This window comes from Arvicola amphibius, chromosome 1 (assembly GCF_903992535.2).
Source record: "Arvicola amphibius chromosome 1, mArvAmp1.2, whole genome shotgun sequence".
Lineage (NCBI taxonomy): Eukaryota > Metazoa > Chordata > Mammalia > Rodentia > Cricetidae > Arvicola > Arvicola amphibius.
In genome coordinates, this window is record NC_052047.1 from 176,273,809 (window position 1) to 176,296,135 (window position 22,327).

Genomic DNA, 22,327 nt, shown 5'->3' on the forward strand with positions numbered 1-22,327 from the left:
TAATAGAATAGTGCAATGTTTCATTGTAACATTGACATGCCAAACTGGAACGTTGTCATCTCATAATGGAGTATTACGCTTTCACAATGGAGCACTGTGATGATGTACGTGCATCATTATGACAACACAATGCAGCAAATATCAGCATAGTGTAGGAGTGTTGTGTCATCATGGAGCACTGTGATGTCACAAGAGAGTACTTTGGTATCACAATGGAATACTGTTCTGTCATAGCAGAACACTGTGGACTCGTAATGGAGCATTGTGATATCACAGTAGAACATTGCAGACTCCTAATAGAACATTGTGATACCACGGTGGAATACTGTAACGCCTTATGCAGTCAGTATGAAATACTCTGATATGACACTTGATCTGTGGTATCACAGGGAAGCATTGTGTTAGCACGATAAATTTGATCGTGTCACAGTGAAACATTGTGATCTCACAATAGAGTAGTGTGATATAGCAAGGGAGCACCTGTGGTTGTACGGCTATATCAAATTCTCCTAAAAATTGCTCCGTTGTTTCTTTCTTCTCTCCCCTTACTCACCTCATCCAACCATGATGGTCTTCTTGCATGTCTCATATGTATTATAGAGTATTTGATGTCAGAGTGGAGCACTGTGATAACGCAATACTGTCTTGTGGCATCACAATGCTCCACTGTGACACAGCACTACTCCATGCCATATCACGTACAGCACTGTGATGGCACAATGAGGCACTGTGATATCAAAGTGGGGCATAGTGATGGCACGCTAGAGCACTGTGAAGCCACAGGCAGCTCTATGATGATTGTACTACCTGTTTCTGCCAACATTTTCACTCTGGATACCCATGATTCACTGGCCATATTATTCAAGTTTAGGGCCAAATGTCACCTCTTATGAGAGACCTCCCTTGTGCACATCATCTAAGTGATCACAGTGTCAGACTTCTATCATCACATCCTGCTTTATTTATCCCAAAGAACATTTCACTCTCTATGCCATTTTATATATTTCTTCAATGATTCTTGCCTTCTAGACCATAAACTAGTATAATGAAAGCAGGAACACCGTCCTTTGGTCACTGGTCTACCATCAGTGCCCAGTACAAGACTTGGTCCTAAGCAGGAACGCTGCAGGTTTCTGCTAAGTGATTAGAAATAAGAACAACCGGTGCTGGAGCCTCTGTCGCCGAACCCTGACCACGCTGCTGTGCGCCCGAAGCTGCTCATCATGCACTAGCGGTCCCAAAAGTTCCAAAGTCCAACAAGATGGCAACTCTCAAGGACCAGCTGATTGTGAATCTCTTTAAGGAAGAACAGGCCCCCCAGAACAAGATTACGGTTGTTGGGGTTGGTGCTGTTGGCATGGCTTGTGCCATCAGTATCCTAATGAAGGACTTGGCGGATGAGCTTGCCCTTGTTGATGTCATGGAAGACAAACTGAAGGGAGAGATGATGGATCTCCAGCACGGCAGCCTTTTCCTTAGAACACCGAAAATTGTCTCTGGCAAAGACTACAGCGTGACTGCAAACTCCAAGCTGGTCATCGTCACGGCGGGGGCCCGTCAGCAGGAGGGAGAGAGTCGGCTCAATCTGGTCCAGCGAAACGTGAACATCTTCAAGTTCATCATTCCCAACGTGGTGAAGTACAGTCCAAACTGCAAGCTACTTATTGTCTCCAACCCAGTGGATATCTTGACCTACGTGGCCTGGAAAATAAGCGGCTTTCCCAAAAACTGAGTCATCGGGAGTGGTTGCAATCTGGACTCGGCTCGGTTCCGTTACCTGATGGGGGAAAGGCTGGGTGTTCACCCACTCAGCTGTCACGGATGGGTCCTGGGGGAGCATGGGGACTCCAGTGTGCCTGTGTGGAGCGGCGTGAATGTCACCGGTGTCTCCCTGAAGAATCTGAACCCAGAACTGGACTCCGATGCACACAAGGAGCAGTGGAAGGAGGTTCACAAGCAGGTGGTTGACAGCGCCTATGAGGTGATCAAACTGAAAGGTTATACGTCCTGGGCCATTGGCCTCTCTGTGGCCGACTTGGCAGAGAGCATAATGAAGAACATGAGGCGGGTGCACCCCATTTCCACCATGATTAAGGGTCTCTATGGAATCAAGGATGATGTCTTCCTCAGTGTCCCCTGTGTCCTGGGACAAAATGGAATCTCAGACGTTGTGAAGGTGACTCTGACTTCTGAAGAGGAGGCCCGCTTGAAGAAGAGTGCAGATACGCTCTGGGGGATCCAGAAAGAGCTGCAGTTCTAAAAGTCCTCAGACATCCTCGTGCTTCACTGTCCAGGCTGTGGCAGGGTTTCTATGGAGACCGCACACTGTCTCCTCATCTGAGCTGTGGTTAGGGCGCTCGTTCCCGCAGCTCTACCCTGATGCTAAGTGGTACTTGTGTAGTGGCAACCTGGTTGGTGTGACAGTCCCACTGTCTCCAAGACACTGCCAATTGTGTGCAGGCTTCAGTTACCCTGTGAACCTGCTGTGTCTGCGCTATGCACCCTCACCAGACATGCCTAGGCCAGTGATTTCCCAATTAGTCATAACTTGGCTCGAGTGTGTAAAATCCATTATGCATATCTTGTGCATAACTGTTCTAAAGGATATTATTTTGTGTATTGTGTGTCTGTAGTGTACATTGAAATATTATGTAAAGTGAAGATCTGCATATAGATGATGCAACCAACTACCCAAGTGTCATGCCAATGAAAACACCAAATAAACCTTGAATAGTGAAAAAAAAAAAAAAGAAATAAGAACAACCTATTAAATTGACGACATCGTTAAATCTCCAGCCATGGACATTCTCTAAGGAGCCTTGCCATAAAAATAAGTCAAGGAGCAACAATCTCTGAAAATGGAACTGAGACATAAGCTCGGGAGTCCCCTCTGTTCCACAGAGTTGAGTAGCATATGCTATCCTCTCAAAACTCAGCATAGTCACCCCCTTGACAACTGTCCTTTAGAAGTTAAGAAGAGAGATTAGGAATGAATCTAAGAACCCCTGAGAATAAGCCCTGGTAAGTCACAGTTTCCTCACCTGTGAACTTGGGGCAATAGTTGGAGATAATTTTCAAAATTGTATGAAACTATTTCATGAAAAAATATAATAAAAATGCATCAAAAGAATTGTTAAAGGTTAAATAAATGTTTGATTAATAGAAATGTTGTCTCTGGAAATACAAGTAACAAACCTATACCTATAGTAAAAAAGAGAGTCACAATGACAGATGAGGAGCAGAAACATCCAGAAAAACATCAGCTATCATCAGGTTGACTGACTCGCTCATCTGTAGGTAGACTTATCTATGCCATCAGCCATTTCCTAAATAACCACACAGAGACAATATTGATTATAAATGCTTGACCGGTAGCTTAGACTTTTCCCCAGCCAGCTCTTACAACTTAAATTAATCCATTTCTATTCATCTCTGTGCTGCTCTGAAGCTTGTTTACCTCATCTATGAACTTCCCATGTTGCTTCTTCCACATCTGGTTCATGACTCCCTTAACTCTACCCCTCTTCCCAGCATTCTCTATGTACTGAAAATCCTGCCTGGTCATTGGCCTGTAAGCTCTTTATTAGCCAATGAAAGTAATACATATTTGGGGTGCACAAAAGATTATTGGACAGTACTCATCTCTATGCTGTAGTGAGTAAAACCAAATTCCTGTTATTTACTGTTCTAGAGGGTTTACTAACAGGATAGTCTCTGTCCTAAAGGCAGAACTCCAGCCTGAAATCAGGCAGGAGTGTCTCCTAGGTGACCAAACAAGAAAGGCAGGTGTATAGTGTCCACTGCTTCTAAAGGTGTATCCAGAATCTCCTAGCAATTCTCAGTGTCAAAGTCAATAAGACCCTTAAAAACAAGCACAGAAAATCTTATTTTCAGCCTTGCTTTAACTCACATGTTGGGGGGGGGGGGGGGAAGACAGGTGTGATCTGTGAATTACTGACAGAAACCATAAAGTCTGGTGCTTTACATTAGGAAACACCAGAAGGTAACAGAAGCCCTAAGAAACCCAGCTTATTTTGAGTATCTTTCTCATCACCATACTTAGGTCTAGTGTAAGGACGGCAGACGCATGACAAGTGAAGCCACATCGCCCTCCCAGCACAAGAGATATTTGTAATTCACAGAGCTTGTCTCTGGGAGCCCTGGCATGAAATCCATAAAATCTTCCAGGAAGCACTGTCAACAAATCTGAGTTGAAACTTAAAAAAAAAAAAATGAAAATCCATTTCCAATCCTAACAGACTCTGAGAAAAGAGCATCAGAAAATGCGGATGCTGCCAGAACGAACCCCCTCCTCGCCCCACCACCACTCCTGGCAATCACGCCCCATCGAGACCCTCCCAAGTCAGGCCATGTGGCAGCTCCAACCCAAAGCCTGCCCCCCCACCAATGTTGACCTTCCCAGGTCCTCCATGCACTGCCTATTTGGAAACTTACTGTACCCAATGGCACCAGCTGGCCAATTAGATAGAAAGGTCTGTTTCTTTAGTGGGCTCTTTGAGAAAGTATTAGTGAGAATTATTTATTTGGTATTTTTTCTTCTTTTTCCCGAAAATAAAAGCACAACTTAACAACCCCTTATAAAACCAAGATGCTTCATTATTCAAGATGACTGTTCCAAAGGCAAAGCTATTATCTCACTTTATAGATTTGGTTTCCAGAGCTGTTAAGTGAACTGCAGATATTACACAGCTAAATAGCCAAACTGGGCCCAATAGCCACCTCTTCTTTTTTATTATTAAATTTTAAAGTTAACATCAAAAAGATTGATTTTACTGAGATATTTTCATACATGTATCTCATTGCACTCTGTTCTTGATCGCCCCCCACCTCCTCTCAATCCCTGGCTCCCCTCTTGCTGGTCTTTTTCACTGTGGTAGGCCTTTCTTCCACTCATGTCACAAATAATCCATTGCCCTTTCTTGTGCCCACCCAACACCCTTAGACCTTCTGCTTCTCTCTCATAGTTCCTTTATCTACTTTCACTTCCTACATACACATGTGGTGTGTGTGTGTGTGTGTGTGTGTGTGTGTGCATGTATGCATGTGTGCCTTTGTAAGTGTGTGTGCATGTGTGTGTATGTGTCTGGTGTGTGCACGTGCATATGTGTTTGTGTGTGAGAGCACATTATGTGCATGTGTGGGCACGCATATACAAATTTCAGGGTAGATTCCACAATTGAGAGAACATATGCGGTATTTGTCTGGCTGGCTGGTCACAGACAAGTCTCCTGAGTCAGTTCTGGTCATTTTCCTCTTGGCCAGTGGAGCTGACCTAAGCAATGCAGATGGCTTCAACCGAGAACAATTAATAAGTGTTGTGGGGATGTTAGCTCACTAAGGACTGAAAAGAGGTAGACTGAGCATTTTATTACAATCTTAACAAGGAAACACATGGCTATAGATTTCAGACTTGCACTTCAGAGTTCAAGCTTAGCTTTGTCACTATTGCAAGCCAGTTATTCCATTCTGTGATGAAAGAAACACGGAAAGACAGTGGTGAAAAAATGTAAATGGAACTGTAATGGAAGAATAAATGGCATAAATATATATATATATACATGTTATGTATCTTATATATACTGTTCTCATTGATGATTTACTGTTTACAGAACAGAAGTGGGAATTCAGAAGATAGAAATACTCATAAATTGATACAAAGTCAAACACATTGCCCTTAGGAACAAAGAACTGATGGAAAAATTCCCAGTTCTGTCTTTGGTCTTCAATTTACAATATGTTATATAACTTCTCCAAGGCTCAGGTTTCTCCATTGAGAATTGATAGCAATTAATCACAATTCACAGGATTTTATCATGCATATAAATTGTGTATATATACAAAATATATTACATATATAAATGCTAAGTGTTATAGGAATTCCTGCAGCCAGTAGCCTTTAAGTTACCCGCCCACTTGGGCAGGGCCTCATATATTATATATGCTGATGTAAAGCATGTGTCTGCTCTTTCTTCTGGCTGCAGCATTTGGTTGCAGTTCCCTGTTCGAGCAGAGCACCGTGATCTGTAAGTCTACCCTTAAATGAATAACCCTCTATTATATTCAATTCTAGACTAGTGTGGGATTTCTTTTAAGTGTCCTTCTTCAGCTAAGCGTAACACATGAAATACTTCAAGCTGTTATCGCTACTATGATCATCTCTACTCAATAGGATTCATGTGGTGAGGGTTCTTTTCTCTTTCCTGCCTCATTTTTGTCTGACCTTCCACAAATCTCTTAACTTCACAGAGTTACAGTAAACAAAGACAGTAGCATCAACCTCTTCATTTGACAAAGTCCTTGAAAGGATCAAGTGGGATAAAATAGCAAAGTGCTTTAAAAACAATACAACCCTATTCATTGGTCATAGTTTTTCATATTCTAACAAAATATATTAGAACATGAGCCGAGCAACTGAAGATGTCAAGAAGTCTTTAGCTTAAATTAGTTGTTGCTCCTAGCTAGAAGGTATGTGCATATGTTTACACACAAATGGGACAATGTTTAGTGTCTATCATTTATTCTATTTTTATTTCTTGACTTACAGATGTCAACATGTGCCTAGCTCTTGAGTTACAATGGAGATACCCAAATAGGCTCAGAGCTTCCTAATGCACATCTGTGCTAACAAGTGGAAGCTGCATTCAGGACACTAGTGCTAGAGGGTTTGAGCTCATTTGGGGGGAGGGCAATAAAGCAGAACCATGGAATTAACACTGGAATGCAAAGGTAAAATATGAGAAGGCATTGAAGAGACTCGGAGGCATTCCAGTAGTGGGGAGAAACTGGAAACCCCAAAAGGAGAACAAATGGGAGACACTCAAAGACACTAATATGGTTAGAATTTATAAGCCAAAGACGGGGGACTTGGAGAGCTAGGCAAGATTTAAGTCTAAAGGACCATGCTGGAGAATTGGAACTCTCCTTTATTTTTTAACATTTTTAATTGAAATAGAACTGCATCACTTCGCCCCTTCATTTCCTCCTTCTAGCCTCTCCCAGGTACCCTCCTTCATCCTGTGCCATGGCACCACCCATTCTCAAGTTGATAGCCTCTTTTTCTTTTGTTATATTTGCAACATATATATGTGCATATATATAAATATGTATAGATGAGAGAGAGAGAGAGATAAAGAGAGGAATCTACTGAGTCTCTCTTTGTTGTTTTATTTATATGGTTTCAAGGTTGACAACTCTACATTGGAAAGATCATCACAGCAAACCACAACTGCACATAATACAGACAGCAATAAATCATGAGAAACCTATCCCCAACAGTTACATCAATTTCACAACTTGTTTATGGCTCAAAGAACATTGCAGAAGAGGAGAGCCTAAAGATTTTCAGAGCTAGAATATCAGGAAGACTGTTGTGAAAGTCTGTCCTAGAAATTGCTGTTTATACAAGACCAGAACAACAGAAATGGTATTGGATCTTTTCTCATACACAAATAAAAGTTCCATAAGATTAAAATAAAAAAATCTCACTTGAAGAGATCTTTGGATTTCTCCATTGATAGCTTTGTAATTGGATGGCATTATTAGTAAGCAGTGGAAACTAGAATGTGGGCCTATTTGGAGAAGTAGGTCACTGCTGTATTCCCTGAAGAATATTCCTCATCCTCAGATTCTCTTTCTGATTCTTGGTTACCATAAAGTGAGAAGCTCTGCCCCACACTGTAACATTCTGCCTCAGTGTGGTCCAGAACTAATGCAGATAAGCATTAGTTACCTAGATGCTAAGCACCTAGATACCAAAACATCTAGAACCATCACCTAAAATGTTTCCCCCTTTGCTTAGTTAAAAAAAAATTGTCACAGTCAAAAAAATTAATGCACTCCTCCCAAACAACAAAGTAACTTTAAAATGTTCTTTCCTCTCCATTCAAATGCTGAAGTCTATAAACCTTATACCTTAGTCTATTCTCAAATGCTATAACTGCATATTGTAGACTAGATAATTTGTAATGAATAGGTTCGATAGGCTGAGAAGTCCAAGGGGATAGCACCAGCATTGTCCCCATTTCTGTTCTGATGAAAGCCCACTTGTTACCTACATCACAGTAAAGAACATGGCAAAGCCAAGTAACCCAGAAGCTCCTTTTCTTATAAAGCCACCGCTTCCATCATAAGTGCTGCATCCTCATGAGCTCTTTATGATATCATCCAATTCTGATTACCTCCCAAGCTTCCACACACACACATACACAAATGCCATTATAATATGAAAATGGAGATTAAATTCTCAACAAGAAACACATTAAACCATATGATATATTACTTCATAAAAAATCCTTTTATTCCTCATGGAGTCATGTAGGAAAGCCAAATACAGGTGGTTTAACAGGAAAAAAATATATTTCTCATTAGTGTACTCATTCCCTGAGAAAAAAACGCCTACTACAAAACCCTGTGCCCTGAAAGCAGCAAACCAATCCTCATAGCTATCGATTTTCTCTTTTCCTTACTTCTAAGAAAAAGATCCCAATGGAAAACAACACTAAATAATTAAAAAGAAAAAAAAGAAACTATTTTGGTGAAATTTGATTATGAGGAGAGGAATGGAAAGCACCCTGGGGAGGGTGTAAATGTCTCTGAACTTAATATTTGATATGCAGAGGGACTTAGATGAAACACAGACTCTAAAATAAATAGTTTGAAAGGTATTTCAGAAGCTTGGAAGCTATGGGAAAGAACATTTTGATTAAATTCATCAGCCAGGAGTCAGCACAGAGATGCTGTCCTTCCTCACCACTGCAGCCTTTGAAGATCTTTTTATTCACATGACAATGAGCAAGTGAAGGCGAGGCGCTCCTATTTTAAAAGAAGAAAGCATCTGACATAGTTTAACTTCTGGGTATAATAGCCAAAGCAAATGTCACTGGATAAAGGAGCACAGATAAAAAGTTTTATGTTGGAAAGTCCTAGGACCAGAAGATTAAACTCCAGGGTTCACCTAACATGGTAGAGATGACCTGTAATAAGAGTATAAGAAAAATCACCTTTGAGCCCTTTAGGAATAATTAGTAATCTTCAATACATTTAATTTCTCCCAATCTGTCTTAAGACATACCGCTTTTGTTACAGGATACACAGAAGAAAAGAAAGTGCACACAGCAGCCTTTGACCTATTTTCCCAAGCTAGTAAATGAATTCATGTCAGAAACTGCTCTGTGTCCCATCCACAATGTTTGCCCACTAAGAAAGGCTTTTCTCTTATCTACCTTCCATTAGGATGACTTCTAGAGCTTGTTTACTGCATCAACCAGACCTTTAGACATACGTGTTTGTTCTGGAGTTACTTAAATTTCTGACCCATTCTGGAGAAATTATGTGCCCGCCAAAGGGAATTTGGAATTACAAGTCGAAGAAAAAAAAGGGAAGTTTTCACCATGACTTGAATTATTCAATTAAATTTTGAGTCACTAGATATAAAATCATCTTTGTTTAAAAGAAGTAGAATGTGAAGAAACAGTGGAGGGCAGAGACATGAATGAAAAAACAGAAAGTAGATCTGGCAGGACGACTCAAGGGGACTAAAAGAGCTATTCATGCACAACTAACAATCCAAGTTTAATCCCCAGAATCCACAATGGAGGGGGGAAAAATCCTGGAAGTTATCCTTTGACTCATATTCATACTCCATGCATATCATAAGACAGACCTCTTTCCTCTCTCTCTGTCTCTCTCTGTCTCTCTCTGTCTCTCTCTCTATATATATATATATATATATATATATATATATATATATATATATATATATATATAAAACCTTCTATCTATAACTATCTATCTAATACACAACATAATAGCACTAATATATGTACATATGTGCATTGAGCTGCAGACATGGTCTCAGCTACTTTCCAAAGCAGGCATACAAGCACCTGAGCCCACAAACCCCATTCAAGTGCTCCATAGCCAGCCTTCCAGAAAGAGTCAGAGTTCACGCCAGCATCAAGGCTCAGAAAGTCAGCATTTCAAAACCACGTTTTTTTTTTTTTTTACTTTCTGCTACCATTGAATTAGAAAAACCTTTCTTTTTTTTCCTCATTTTTTTATTAAAGATTTCCATCTCCTCCCCTCCTCCTCCCCCTTCTCTCCCCTCCCTTCCACCCATACCCCCACTCCCTCCCTCTCCAGGCCAAAGAGCCATCAGGGTTCCCTTCACTATGTTAAGTCCAAGGTCCTCCCAACTCCCCCTAAGTCCAGGAAGGTGAGCAACCAAACTGACAAGGCTCGCAGTGAGCTTGTCCATGCTGTAGAGTCCAAGCCCATCGCCGTTGTCCTTGGTTTCTCAGTCCTCCTCCACCGTCAGCCACATTCAGAGAGGCCGGTTTGGTCGGATGTTCCGTCAGTCCCATTCCAACTGTACTTGGTGGTCTTCCGTTAGAAAAACCTTTCTTAAAGGAGCCACAGTGTGCCACCAGAAAGCAAAGCCTGTTCAGGAAAATAAATGCATCTAAACTTTTTTTTTAGTGTTTAGAGTTCCTTTTCAAGCCCTCTCAGGTTTTACATGAATTTAGTCCACCACCCTTGGCATGCCAATTTGTAGTAAGGAGGCCACTCGTTTGTCTCCAGCTGCTTGGCCCCAAAATAACCACAAAGAAACTGTATTAATTAAATCACTGCTTGGCCTATTAGCTCTAGCTTCTTAGTGGCTAACTCTTGCATATTAATTTAACCCATTTCTATTAATCTGTGTAGTGTCACATAGCTGTAGATTACCAGGTACAGCATCTGTCTCAGACAGGAGCTACATGGCTTCTTTCTTACTCTGCCTCCTTTCTCCCAGCATTCAGTTTAGTCTTCCCTGCCTAACTAAGCTCCACCCTCCTATAGATCCAAAGCAATTTTCTTTATTAATCAATGGTAATTACAGCATACAGAGGAAAATCCCCACATCAAGTAAGATTGGTCTGTAATTCTCTTGGTTGAGTCTTTGTGTGGTTTGGTATCAGGGTAACTGCATCCTCATAAAAAGAGTTTGACAATGTTCCTTCTGTTTCTAATATGTGGAACACTTCAAGGAGTATAGGTATTAGCTCTTCTCAGGAGTTCTGACAGAATTCTGTGCTAAAACCACGGCCCTGGGCTTGTTTGTTTGTTTGTTTGTTTGTTTGGGAAGCTTTTGATGACAGCTTTTGTTTCCTTACAATTTATAGGTCTATTTAAATTGCTCATCTGGTCTTGATTTAGCTTTGCTATATGGTATCTATCCAGAAATGTGTCTATTTCTTTTACATTTTCTAAATTTGTAGAGTACGGGGTTTTGTAGTATAACCTAATGTTCTCTGAATTTCCTCAGTGTCTATTATATTCCCTTTTTCATTTCTAATTCTGTTAATTTGGATGTTCTCTGTCTACCTTTAGATTAGTTTGGATAAGGGTTTGTCTATCTTGTTGATTTTCTCAGAGAACCAGCTCTTTGTCTCATTGATTCTTTGTATTGTTTTTTGTTTGTTTGTTTCTATTTTATTGATTTCAGCACATAATTTGATTATTTTCTCTCTTGTGCTCATCCTGTGTGAGTCTGCTTCTTTTTGTTCTAGGGTTTTCAGGTGTGCTGTTAAGTCACTAGTGTGAGCTTTCTCCACTTTCTTTATGTGGGCACTTAGACAATCATGAAAAGTCAGAAATATCAGGGTTTTTCAGTATGCTGGGCCACACGGTCTGGCAACTGAGCAACATAATGCACCTGCTCCTCCATATACTTCCTGATATGTGTATGGCCTTGTTCCCACATGCTGTCACAGTTCATTATAGACTTAAGGCAGAATGCTGGTGCTGATGCAGATGACGATCACCACGAACATCTGTTGATATATGTGTGTCAAGAGTTGGTAGAAATATTTTACATATGTCATTTCATACTGACATAGATGCTTGTAATGAAACAAAACATAGGGCCATGAGAAGTCATCTGTGGGAGAGGGAGGTAATAAAAGGTCACATTTTTTCCCACTACATCTGTCATCATGGTATGATAAAATTACATGTTTGCATTACATAATAATTGCTTTAGAAATAAACACAGCAATGTTTGGGCATGTTCTTAACCTGAGCAAGCACATTGCTCTGTAGCATTCTTATAACAGAATTTCTCCAATCCAGGCACTGTTAACAATTAATGATAAAGAACCGGGCGCCCACCCACTGAGATGGTGGGACTGATCTAATGGGAGCTCACCAAGGCCAGCTGGACTGGAACTGATGGAGCATGTGATCAAACCGGACTCTCTGAATGTGGCTGACAATGAGGGCTGACTGAGAAGCCAAGGACAATGGCACTGGGTTTTGATTCTATTGCATGTACTGGTTTTGTGGGAGCCTAGTCTGTTTGGATGTGCACCTTCCTAGACCTGGATGGAGGGGGGAGGACCTTGGACTTCCCACAGGGCCAGGAACCCTGACTGCTCTTTGGACTGGAGAAGGAGGGGAAGGGGAATTGGGGGTAGGGGGAGGGAAATGGGAGGAGGGGAGGAGGTGGAAATTTTTAATTAAAAAAACAGGTCTTGCGGTTCTCAATTCTGGAGGATGGAGCCAAAGTAATTACTTTTTCTTCCCTGTAAGGAAGTGTAAGAGGATGTTACTTCTTTAGAAACTTCTGGTATTGCTCTAGTTTAAACTATTTTCTATACCACATCCAGAGCATTTGTCTGAAACAAATATAATTCATTCAAAATTCTCTTGCTAAATTCATCCCAAAAAATAAAATTGTCCTCCTGTTTCCAGGTCTCAGTGCTTTCTTCATTGCAGACATTGCCATGGAGAATACAGCACCGAACTACAGGATGACACTCTTCTCGAAACACACTCCGTGCATTTGCTGGTGTTCATGCCCCTGTTGGCCTGACCTCTTCTGTTGCATTTGCTTTAGTCCGCTCATAATTTTCACCTCTTGTCCTGGACTATGGACTTGTCTTTCAGTTTCTTTACAACCCTGCAGCTGCCTAGTATTCGGGCCCAGGATTTCTTTGTGATTGTTGCTGCACCTTTTACCCCGTTTGCTCTGAAATAGCAGTCATGATCCTCAAAAATCTACCCCTTAATTTTTTTTGTACATGAATTTTAAGAGTTCACTATCAGTAATGATTTTCAATGTAAAAGTCACATTATTAATTATTAGAAATGCAATGTGACCCTCATAGAAGCTGCTTTAAAAGTAATATGCAATAAAATTTCCATGCTCAGCTTTGCCCAGTTTCAGATGTCTCTTCTCGCCTGTGTACAAGACAAACAACCTCTTGCCACTTCATCTCTGCTACCTTCGAAGTCATTGAGCCTCAGAGGAACAAAATACCTTACACATCTTTATAAAGCATTGAAATATTTTCAAGGAATTTGATCGTGTGTTAAGGAGCAGAAGCAATGCCATTGCTTCTCCAGAAGATAATTTTCAAGGCAACTCAGAGCTTATCTTTTAATTCTGTGGTGACTAATGACCAGCAGACATAGTTTAAATAAGAAAAGAGAAGAACCCTGACATTTATTGCATTATTTCTTTATATAAATGCATATTTTAGATATAATTTCTTTCTCCCCATCCAAACTGCGAGCAATTCAGGTGTTCTGCTAAGCAGCCTAAAACTCTCTGGATTATAAATATATATGAAGCCTTCTAGGGTAAGTTCTCTGCCTATTATTTTACTATTATATTTTAATTCTCTATATCTAAATATGTGTTATGTCTTAAATGAGTATCTTCCTGATTGTAAAAACAGTATATTAACAAGCACAGAAAGAAAAAATATAGGCATCACCATAGACATGAGAAAGGATGACCATCTCTAGCCGGGATCTTATTATGGTTCAGAAACATGCAATAATAAATTCTAGATTCAAAAGGCTAATGAGATTGCTCAGTGATTAACGTACCTGTCTAGTACCCATGCAAAACAAAACCCAGACTCAGTGATATACATGGTAGTAACAGTGGCAGGTGTTGTGGGTAGGAGAAGGTGGGTAGATTCCCTGGGACTTGCTGGCCAGCCAGTCTAGCTGAGGGTTCAGAAGGAGTCCCTGAATCAAAACCATGATGTGGAGAGACATAGGGAAAGATGGCCAACATTGACCTCAGACCCTCACTTGTATGCACTCATATATGTGAGTGCTCCTGTACATCCAAATACACTCAATGCATATAAATACATCAAACACACACAATAAAAAGTTAAAAATAAAATATTTTTAAGTTCTTGAATACAAGTTTAATATTATATAAAACAGAGGAGGTTACCTAGTCATCAAGCCAGCTAGGTTCTCAACCAAGGTCAAACACACAGTGTCTTGAACTCATTCAAAACATCAAGAGAACCAAATTGTTAATATAGCTTCCTCAGTTACTGACCATACTTCCTAGTCTTGCTGAACTGCCTCCTAAAATTGAAGGCCTATCTTGGGGGCTGGAGGGATGGTTCCGCAGTTAAGACCACTGGCTGCTCTTTCAGAGGAGCTGGGCTCAACTCTCAGTACCCACATGGTGTAACTCCAAGGAACCGAATGTCCTCTTCAGGCCTCTGTGGACACCAGGCACACAGGTGGTGCACAGATGTACATACATGCAAAACATACATACATATAAAATAAAGATAATAAAACATTTTTAAAAACTAACATTATGGGATGATAATAAGGCCTTCGGCAAACACAGGCAAGATACACAGGCTTCACTTCCTCTCCAGCTCCTTATCAAGGCTTTCCTGGTTCTTTGGGTAGATGACTACATTCATCTGCCTCTAATAGAAAATACAGCCTCAACCATCTGCTCAAAAGATTGGTGTTCACATTTTGTTCTACAGCATCTTCAACTCATGAGGTCAGGACTATGTTTAGTGAACATCAGATGTGCAACATATAAAGTAATAAAGATGACCATAGGCAATAACATTTTCAGTAGTGCGTATTAGTCCGAAGAGCTTCCAACTGCAATGCCATCCAAGGAAGATAATTCCCTTTCCACTATTTTGCAACATAATTGCTACTTATAAACTGAGGCTTGGACATCACAATATTATCATTTATACCCACATGAGATCTGAACAGAGCCTCCAGCTGAGTACTGTCTGTGAGGGCCCTCACAGTAAAGGGCCAAGAAAGCTTGCTTGTTGAGAATCCTCTACTTTCTAAGAAGTAGATTTGTGCATAATTATATAGGGCTGAAAGATGAGGCCTGTGCATTATTGGATACATTTATGCTGCAGAGTAGTTTTTTTTCTTCTTCTTCTTTTCATTCTCCTGAGACGATGCTCCCAACTTTCACAGCTGCGAATGTTCTCAATCTATTTGGCAGGGCCAGAGAAAAGCAAGAGAATTCATACAATAATTTCAAATAAAGAGCCCTTGACTTCAACTCACCAAGACCAGTTTAATCAAAAGCAAGGGGAAAAATGAGAGGGGGAAAAAAAGCAAAGGCTCTCAGAATATCATCAAAGTATTTCTGTGCGTCTCGATTATAAAGTACTCAATAACATGACTCACCAGAAAGACTCAAAAACACAGCAAGCATGAATGCCTGGACATGTGCACAGTGCCCTACTCCGCCTCTTTACCCCTCTGTCTTTGTTCCCTCTACTTCCACTTGGGACTCTGACTTCTTGAAGTTTCTGCCAATCTAAATATTATTGATTTCCAAGAGCTAGCTTAAAATGAGACATTATCCTAGAACAGACTCTCAAATTACCCAAAATATCTCCCTTCTTGTGCAGCTCTAACATCTTTTCTCCTACAAAACTTTGTCCTCTCCACTTGAGAGAAGCTTATCATGAATAAAACAGTAAAAAACATTTCTCTCTGTCTAATTTAGGACCTGAATCTGTTCTAGTTAATACTGATTCATTGAACAATACTCTATAATCCAAAAGTGACCTTGATTTTCAATTTGATACTTGACTAATCTCAGACAATAACTTTATTAAAGCTCTTTTTTAATATTTATTTATGTGTGTACCTGTGTAAGTGTGTCTATCCAGGAATGTATGTGCACTGGTGTGTGCATGTGACCATGCTTATGCTCTTGCTGATGCCAGGGAAGGACATCAAATCCTTTCTCTTTGTATCTCAGCAAGGTACCTAAGAAGAGAAAGTGGAGAAGAGGCCATGTGGAGTCACTTCTCTCCACCAGAGTTGGAGATTAGGATGTGGAGCTGAAGTGCCACCCCTTTCTTCCTTGAGGCATGTCTCACAGTGTGAGAGGAAAACGAGCATTCAACTAGAGTTAGACGCAATGGAGTCTGAACTCTGGCACTCGGGTTATAGGTGTTTCTGGGACACCAGCTTTCTGCATGGGTGCTGGGATCCAGTTCTCTTGACTGCATGGCAACAGCAAGTGCTCTAAATGCTGAACCATCTCTCAAACCCTCAGACAAGAATTCTTGAGGGAAGGAAGTTGCTTTCTATTGAGTGACTACTTGGACCTGTCCCATTAAGTATTTTACACAGATTATTTCATATGGGTACAAACGCCATATTTTAAGGTGCTTATCCTCATCATTCTACATGTGACACTGTAATTCATACATTTTTTTCTCAAGGCAGATAATAGTACATGAAAAAGCCAGAGTTCAGACTCCATTGTGTCTAACTCTAGTTGAATGCTCTTTTTCCTCTCACACTGTGAGACATGCCTCAAGGAAGAAAGGGGTGGCACTTCAGCTCCACATCCTAATCTCCAACTCTGGTGGAGAGAAGTGACTCCACATGGCCTCTTCTCCACTTTCTCTTCTTAGGTACCTTGCTGAGATACAAAGAGAAAGTCACCCCACTTCGCCTGGAATTCAAAGCCAAACACCACCCTGCCTTGTTCCTGCTTCCTTCATTGACAGTTTGGGCATGAGCTGTCAGTGAGTCTCAGGTGCGTTTCAGCCAGTGACAGAGAGCCTGCTTAATGAGAGGGACAAGCCTTGTAACCACCAAGCATGCTTTTTAGTATGTATGTCAATATAGCTCATATAAAACACACTGGAAAATGGAAGCATAAATGTCATTTTAATTTATGTTTCATACAAAATAATCTTCATACCTCTTTTCGGTGTTATACAAAATATGACTCTCTGTCATAAATGAGTGAAGTAGATCATTTTATTTCTTAGTTCTTGTAGGACAAGCTATGCAATGTGCCCATTGTAGTGTGAAGCGGCGGGGCTGCGTCCCGCCACCCGGCTGCCGGCTAGCTTTACACCCGAAATAATTACACGGAAACTGTATTCTTTAAAAACACTGCCTGGCCCATAGTTTCAGCCTCTTATTGGCTAATTCTCATATCTTGCTTTAACCCATATTTAGTAATTTATATAGCACCACGAGGTGTGCCTTACCAGGAGAGATCTTAACCTGCGTCCATCTCGGAGAGGAGCAGCATGGAGACTCACTATGGCGAATGCCTGAAGCGTCTCCCCGACTCTACTTCCTTGTTCCCACAATTCTGTTCTGTCTACTCCACCTACCTAATTTTCTGTTCTCTTAAAGGGCCAAGGCAGTTTTCTTTATTAATAATGAAAGTAACACATAGACACTCCTCCATCACTTCCCCTTTTTCTGTTTAAACAAAAAAGAAAGGCTTCAACTTTAACATAGCAAAATTACATATAACAGTTATCAAGCAAGTATTACAGTTACAATATTTAAATCTATTTTATCTTTTATCATAACTAAGGAAATCTATAACTATCTATTTATTCTTCAACTCCATCAAAGACTCCAGAAGGATATAATGCTACCTAAGTAAACAAGAAATAAGTAACTTATAAAACTCTAGAAATGACAGAGACAACTCGCTGCCTGGACAGTCACCCAAAGTTCCTCTGTACCGTTGGGGCATCCATCTTCGGGCTTCAGGCCCACGGTATCCAGCAGACATTTCCATGAAGCGGAAAAATTCCAAAGACAGTTCAGTCACTTTCTGCTGTGTCCTGCAGAACGTCTCGCAGACTCTTTCACGAATCAGGAACCCCGAAAGACCATCTCACCTTTAGGCAAGTTCAGCAGTCCTCTCTCTGCGGGTTCTTTGTGTCCAGTCTATGCAACAGTCCAGGCAAGAGCAGTTTCTTGCCCAAATGGCTAACAAACTCCATAAGTAGCCTCTTCGATGCCCATCTTCCTCTCGAAGTAGATTGGTGCTGCCAGGAGCAGACGTGTCTCATTGTCATGAAAAACCCTAAGTTATTAAAACATTAAATGCCATATTCTGCAGTCTTTGAAAGATATGAAGAATGTTTATCTAACTGAAATATATCTCTACATATCTAGAAAATCTAATAACTTGACTACAAGCTTAACTATTATCAATGATTATCCATTAACAACCTATATTTCCTAATTATACATTATAGTTTTTAAAATGAACTACAATCACAATAGCTTAATCAAGATCAGAAATACATATACATATAACAAAATTGACCTTAAAATCTATACCAATGCAAATTCATATCTATATCATCTCCCCCTTTAAATGTAAAAGAACATTTATAAGCAATATTTGGGAAAATGGGCGCAGTTATTTCTCTCCAAACTGCTTCCTGCTGAGTGGGGGCGTTGTTATTTAGGTCTTTCATGGTATAACCTGTCTGCTAGGTTCCTCCCAGTCGGCAGTTGAGCGAAGTAATTTTTTGAGGGTGTTCACAGCAACCTTTCAGGAGGGCGTGGTCTATCATACCATATTGGGATAGAAGCAATCCACAGAGTCTCGTCCTCTGTGAAAACAAAAGAAGAAACTCTTTTCCAAAGCATCATGTTCTTAGATCCAAATCCTGAAGTCATACCATTAAGATGTCCATTTTGGTCTAGACTGGCAGCCCATATAATGAAATGTCTCTCTGTATTTAGCTCCTTTACAGTCAAAAAAATCAAAGAAAACACAACAAAATACATAATCCAGACTCTCTGTGAATTTTCCATTTTTACGTGGCTTATTTTTACTCTATCACTTTACTTCTTTTAATCTATAACTATCTGTACTCTGTCTCTTTAAAGACTTTAACCTTTTTTTTTTTAAGGCATTAACTTTATTCTCTATATTTTCTTTTTCTCTCTTTTAAGCCTACGTGAGCCATTTAAAGGCCTTCTATGTCTGAATCTTTTCTATTGTGAATCTGTAATTTTTTACTATCCAGGAGCATTTCTTAAAAGGTTAACCACTTCTTAAAATAATACGGTACTGCCTGTTTATAGCCAAGTCTAAACCTTAACTGTGCTGTTATCATGGTAATTACGATAGTTCCTGCCTGAGGTCAGCACAATTCAGCATGGCGGAGCAGAGCCAAAGCCGCTCCTGCCTCAGTCATTTGGTGCCCCTGAGCCGCACACAGTTCCAGGCACACAGCAGTCCACATTGGAGCTGCACTCAGCAGTTTAATTCTGAGACTGAGCGTGCAGCACAGAAACTCTCTTAATCCAAGTCACAGCCGAATCTGAAGCGCAGAGCACCATGCAGTCTGAAAACATCTCTCTCTCTATGGCGGCAGGAATCCGCAAATGCTGTCCCGCTCGCCTAAGCCTGATTCCGCCATCTGCCCAGGTGCAGGCAGGGAGCAGTGAGCCATTGGCATGGTCTCAGAGAACTTTCTTTCCGATCCCAAGCGGGCAAGGTTTTTAAGTGGATTTAGTCACCACGTTGGAGCGCCAATCTGTAGTGTGAAGCGGCGGGGCTGCGTCCCGCCACCCGGCTGCCGGCTAGCTTTACACCCGAAATAATTACACGGAAACTGTATTCTTTAAAAACACTGCCTGGCCCATAGTTTCAGCCTCTTATTGGCTAATTCTCATATCTTGCTTTAACCCATATTTAGTAATTTATATAGCACCACGAGGTGTGCCTTACCAGGAGAGATCTTAACCTGCGTCCATCTCGGAGAGGAGCAGCATGGAGACTCACTATGGCGAATGCCTGAAGCGTCTCCCCGACTCTACTTCCTTGTTCCCACAATTCTGTTCTGTCTACTCCACCTACCTAATTTTCTGTTCTCTTAAAGGGCCAAGGCAGTTTTCTTTATTAATAATGAAAGTAACACATAGACACTCCTCCATCAGCCCATGAAAAAACATAATTAATTCTTAGGTTGCATGTAGGATAATAATATCCAAATTTGGGGAAATGATGATTATATCATACTCTGACTGGCATGAATTATGTAATGAGAATCACATTTTACAGCAAATATAAAATCAAAACCAAAAATTCTAGAAAGGAGAACTGAGGATGCTGACCCATTTTTTAAACATTTGATTAACAGTGAGAACTAGAGAAGTCAAAGAGTCCCATTTATTCATTGCTGATCTTAGTGACTTCACTTCTGGTATTCTGTTCAGGAAGTTGTCTCCTGGGCTAATAAGTTCTAAGCTAGTCTCCATTTTCTCTTTTACAGTGTATTTGGTTTTATGTCGAAGTTTTTGATCCACTTGGACTTGAGTTTTGTTCAGGATGATGAGTATGGATCTATTTGCATTATTTTACATACAGCCATACAGTTTGGCCAGCACCATTTGTTGAAAACAGTATTTTTTCATTGTGTATTCCTGGTTTAGTAGGTAAAAGCAAGCTGAGTGGGTGGGGGTGGGACACTTTCTGGGTTGTGGACTGGGTCGGCCTTTAAGCTGATCCACCTGGTAGGTGTGGAGTCCAGATCCACGTGGGCACCAGATGAAGAAGGACGTTTAAAAGAAATCCCACACTAGCTCAGAACTGAGTACAATAGAGTGTTACTTATTTAAGGGTAGACTCGCAGATCCTCTGCTAGAATAGAGAACAGCAACCAAATCCTGCAGCTGGCAAAGAGGCTGGACGCGCACTTTACATCAGCAGATATCGTATAAGAGGCCATGCCCAAGTGGGCAGGTAACTTAAAGGCTACTGGCCGTAGGAATTCCTACAACAGCAGGCTATTGAAAAAGAAACGTGGACAGAAAGTCAGCCAAAAAACCTTTGACCTACAGTCTGTCCTGACTAGAAAATATGCAAGGACAATAGTAATACCGAACTTGTAGGCATACCTAACCAATGGGGTTTTTTTTTGATTTTTAATTTTTTTCTCATTTTTTATTAAAAATTTCTATCTCCTCCCCTCCTCTTACCCCTTCCCTCCCCTCCCTTCCACCCATACCCCCACTCCCTCCCTCTCCAAGCCAAAGAGCCATCAGGGTTCCCTTCACTATGTTAAGTCCAAGGTCCCTAAGTCCAGGAAGGTGCTCAACCAAACTGACAAGGCTCACAGTGAGTCCGTCCATGCTGTAGAGTTCAAGCTCATCTCCGCTGATGGAGAAAATGACAGAGCCCCACATAGCAGCACCGGACTGAGCTCCCAAGGTCCTGATGAGGAGCAAAAGGAGGGAGATCATGAGTAAGGAAGTCAGGACCGTGAGGGGTGCGTTCACCGATTCAGACGGTGGGACAGATCTAACAGGAGACCACCAAGTCCAGTTGGAATGGGACTGATGGAACAGGGGACCAAACCGGACTCTCTGAATGTGGCTGACGGTGGAGGACTGAGAAACTAACCAATGTTTTATTTAAAGTCCACTCCATGAGAATCGCAAGAATGAACCCATACCTTATCTGAATGAGTAAATAAGCACCAAGTCCTAGATCTCCTAGTCCAGAGATCTAGGGTAAAACCAAGTACTGTCAGTCAACAGCAAAAAATAAAAAAGTCAATAATCATCAGAACAGGCTTCCTTTGGCAGCAAATAAGAACAGATGCAGAGACCCACAGGTAGATATGCAGAGAGAGTCTAAAGGACAGGTTTCCATAAAGTCCCTTCCCTCACAGCTCAGGGAACTCTGCAGAAGAGGAGACAGCAGGAGTGGGGGATATTGAAGGGGTGGTGGATACCAGGATAACAAGGTACTCTGAATCAACTAAACAAGGCACATGTGAGCTCGCAGAGACTGAAGAGCAAACACAAGAGCTACATAGGTCTGCACCAGGTTATCAGTGTGTATAGTATAGATTTTAGCTTAGTATTTTTATAGACTCCCGGCTGTAGGAATGAGTGGGTCTCTAACTTGTTTCCCTCCTCTTGGGACTCTTCTCCAGTTGGGTTGGCACATCCAACTTCAATATGGTAGTTTCTGCTTCTTCATCTTACTATATTTTACTTTGTCATATTTAATTGTTATCTTCAAGAAGCCTGTTTTTTTTCTAATAGCAAAAACAGAAAGGGAGCGGATCTGGAGAGGAGGGAAGATAGGGAGAAACTGGAAGAGGAAATTCTAATAAGGATATATTGTTGGAGAAAATAACCTATTTTCATTCAGTAAAGAGGAAAAAGGAAAAAAAAACAAGTAGGAATTCATTCAGAATTAATGAAAGAA

The 22,327-nt window shown here is 40.9% G+C and overlaps 1 pseudogene; it reads left to right on the forward strand.

The window, feature by feature from the left end:
• The first annotated feature begins 1,230 nt into the window (after window positions 1-1,230).
• LOC119822428 lies at window positions 1,231-2,619 on the forward strand (annotated as a pseudogene).
• Window positions 2,620-22,327: the final 19,708 nt, after the last annotated feature.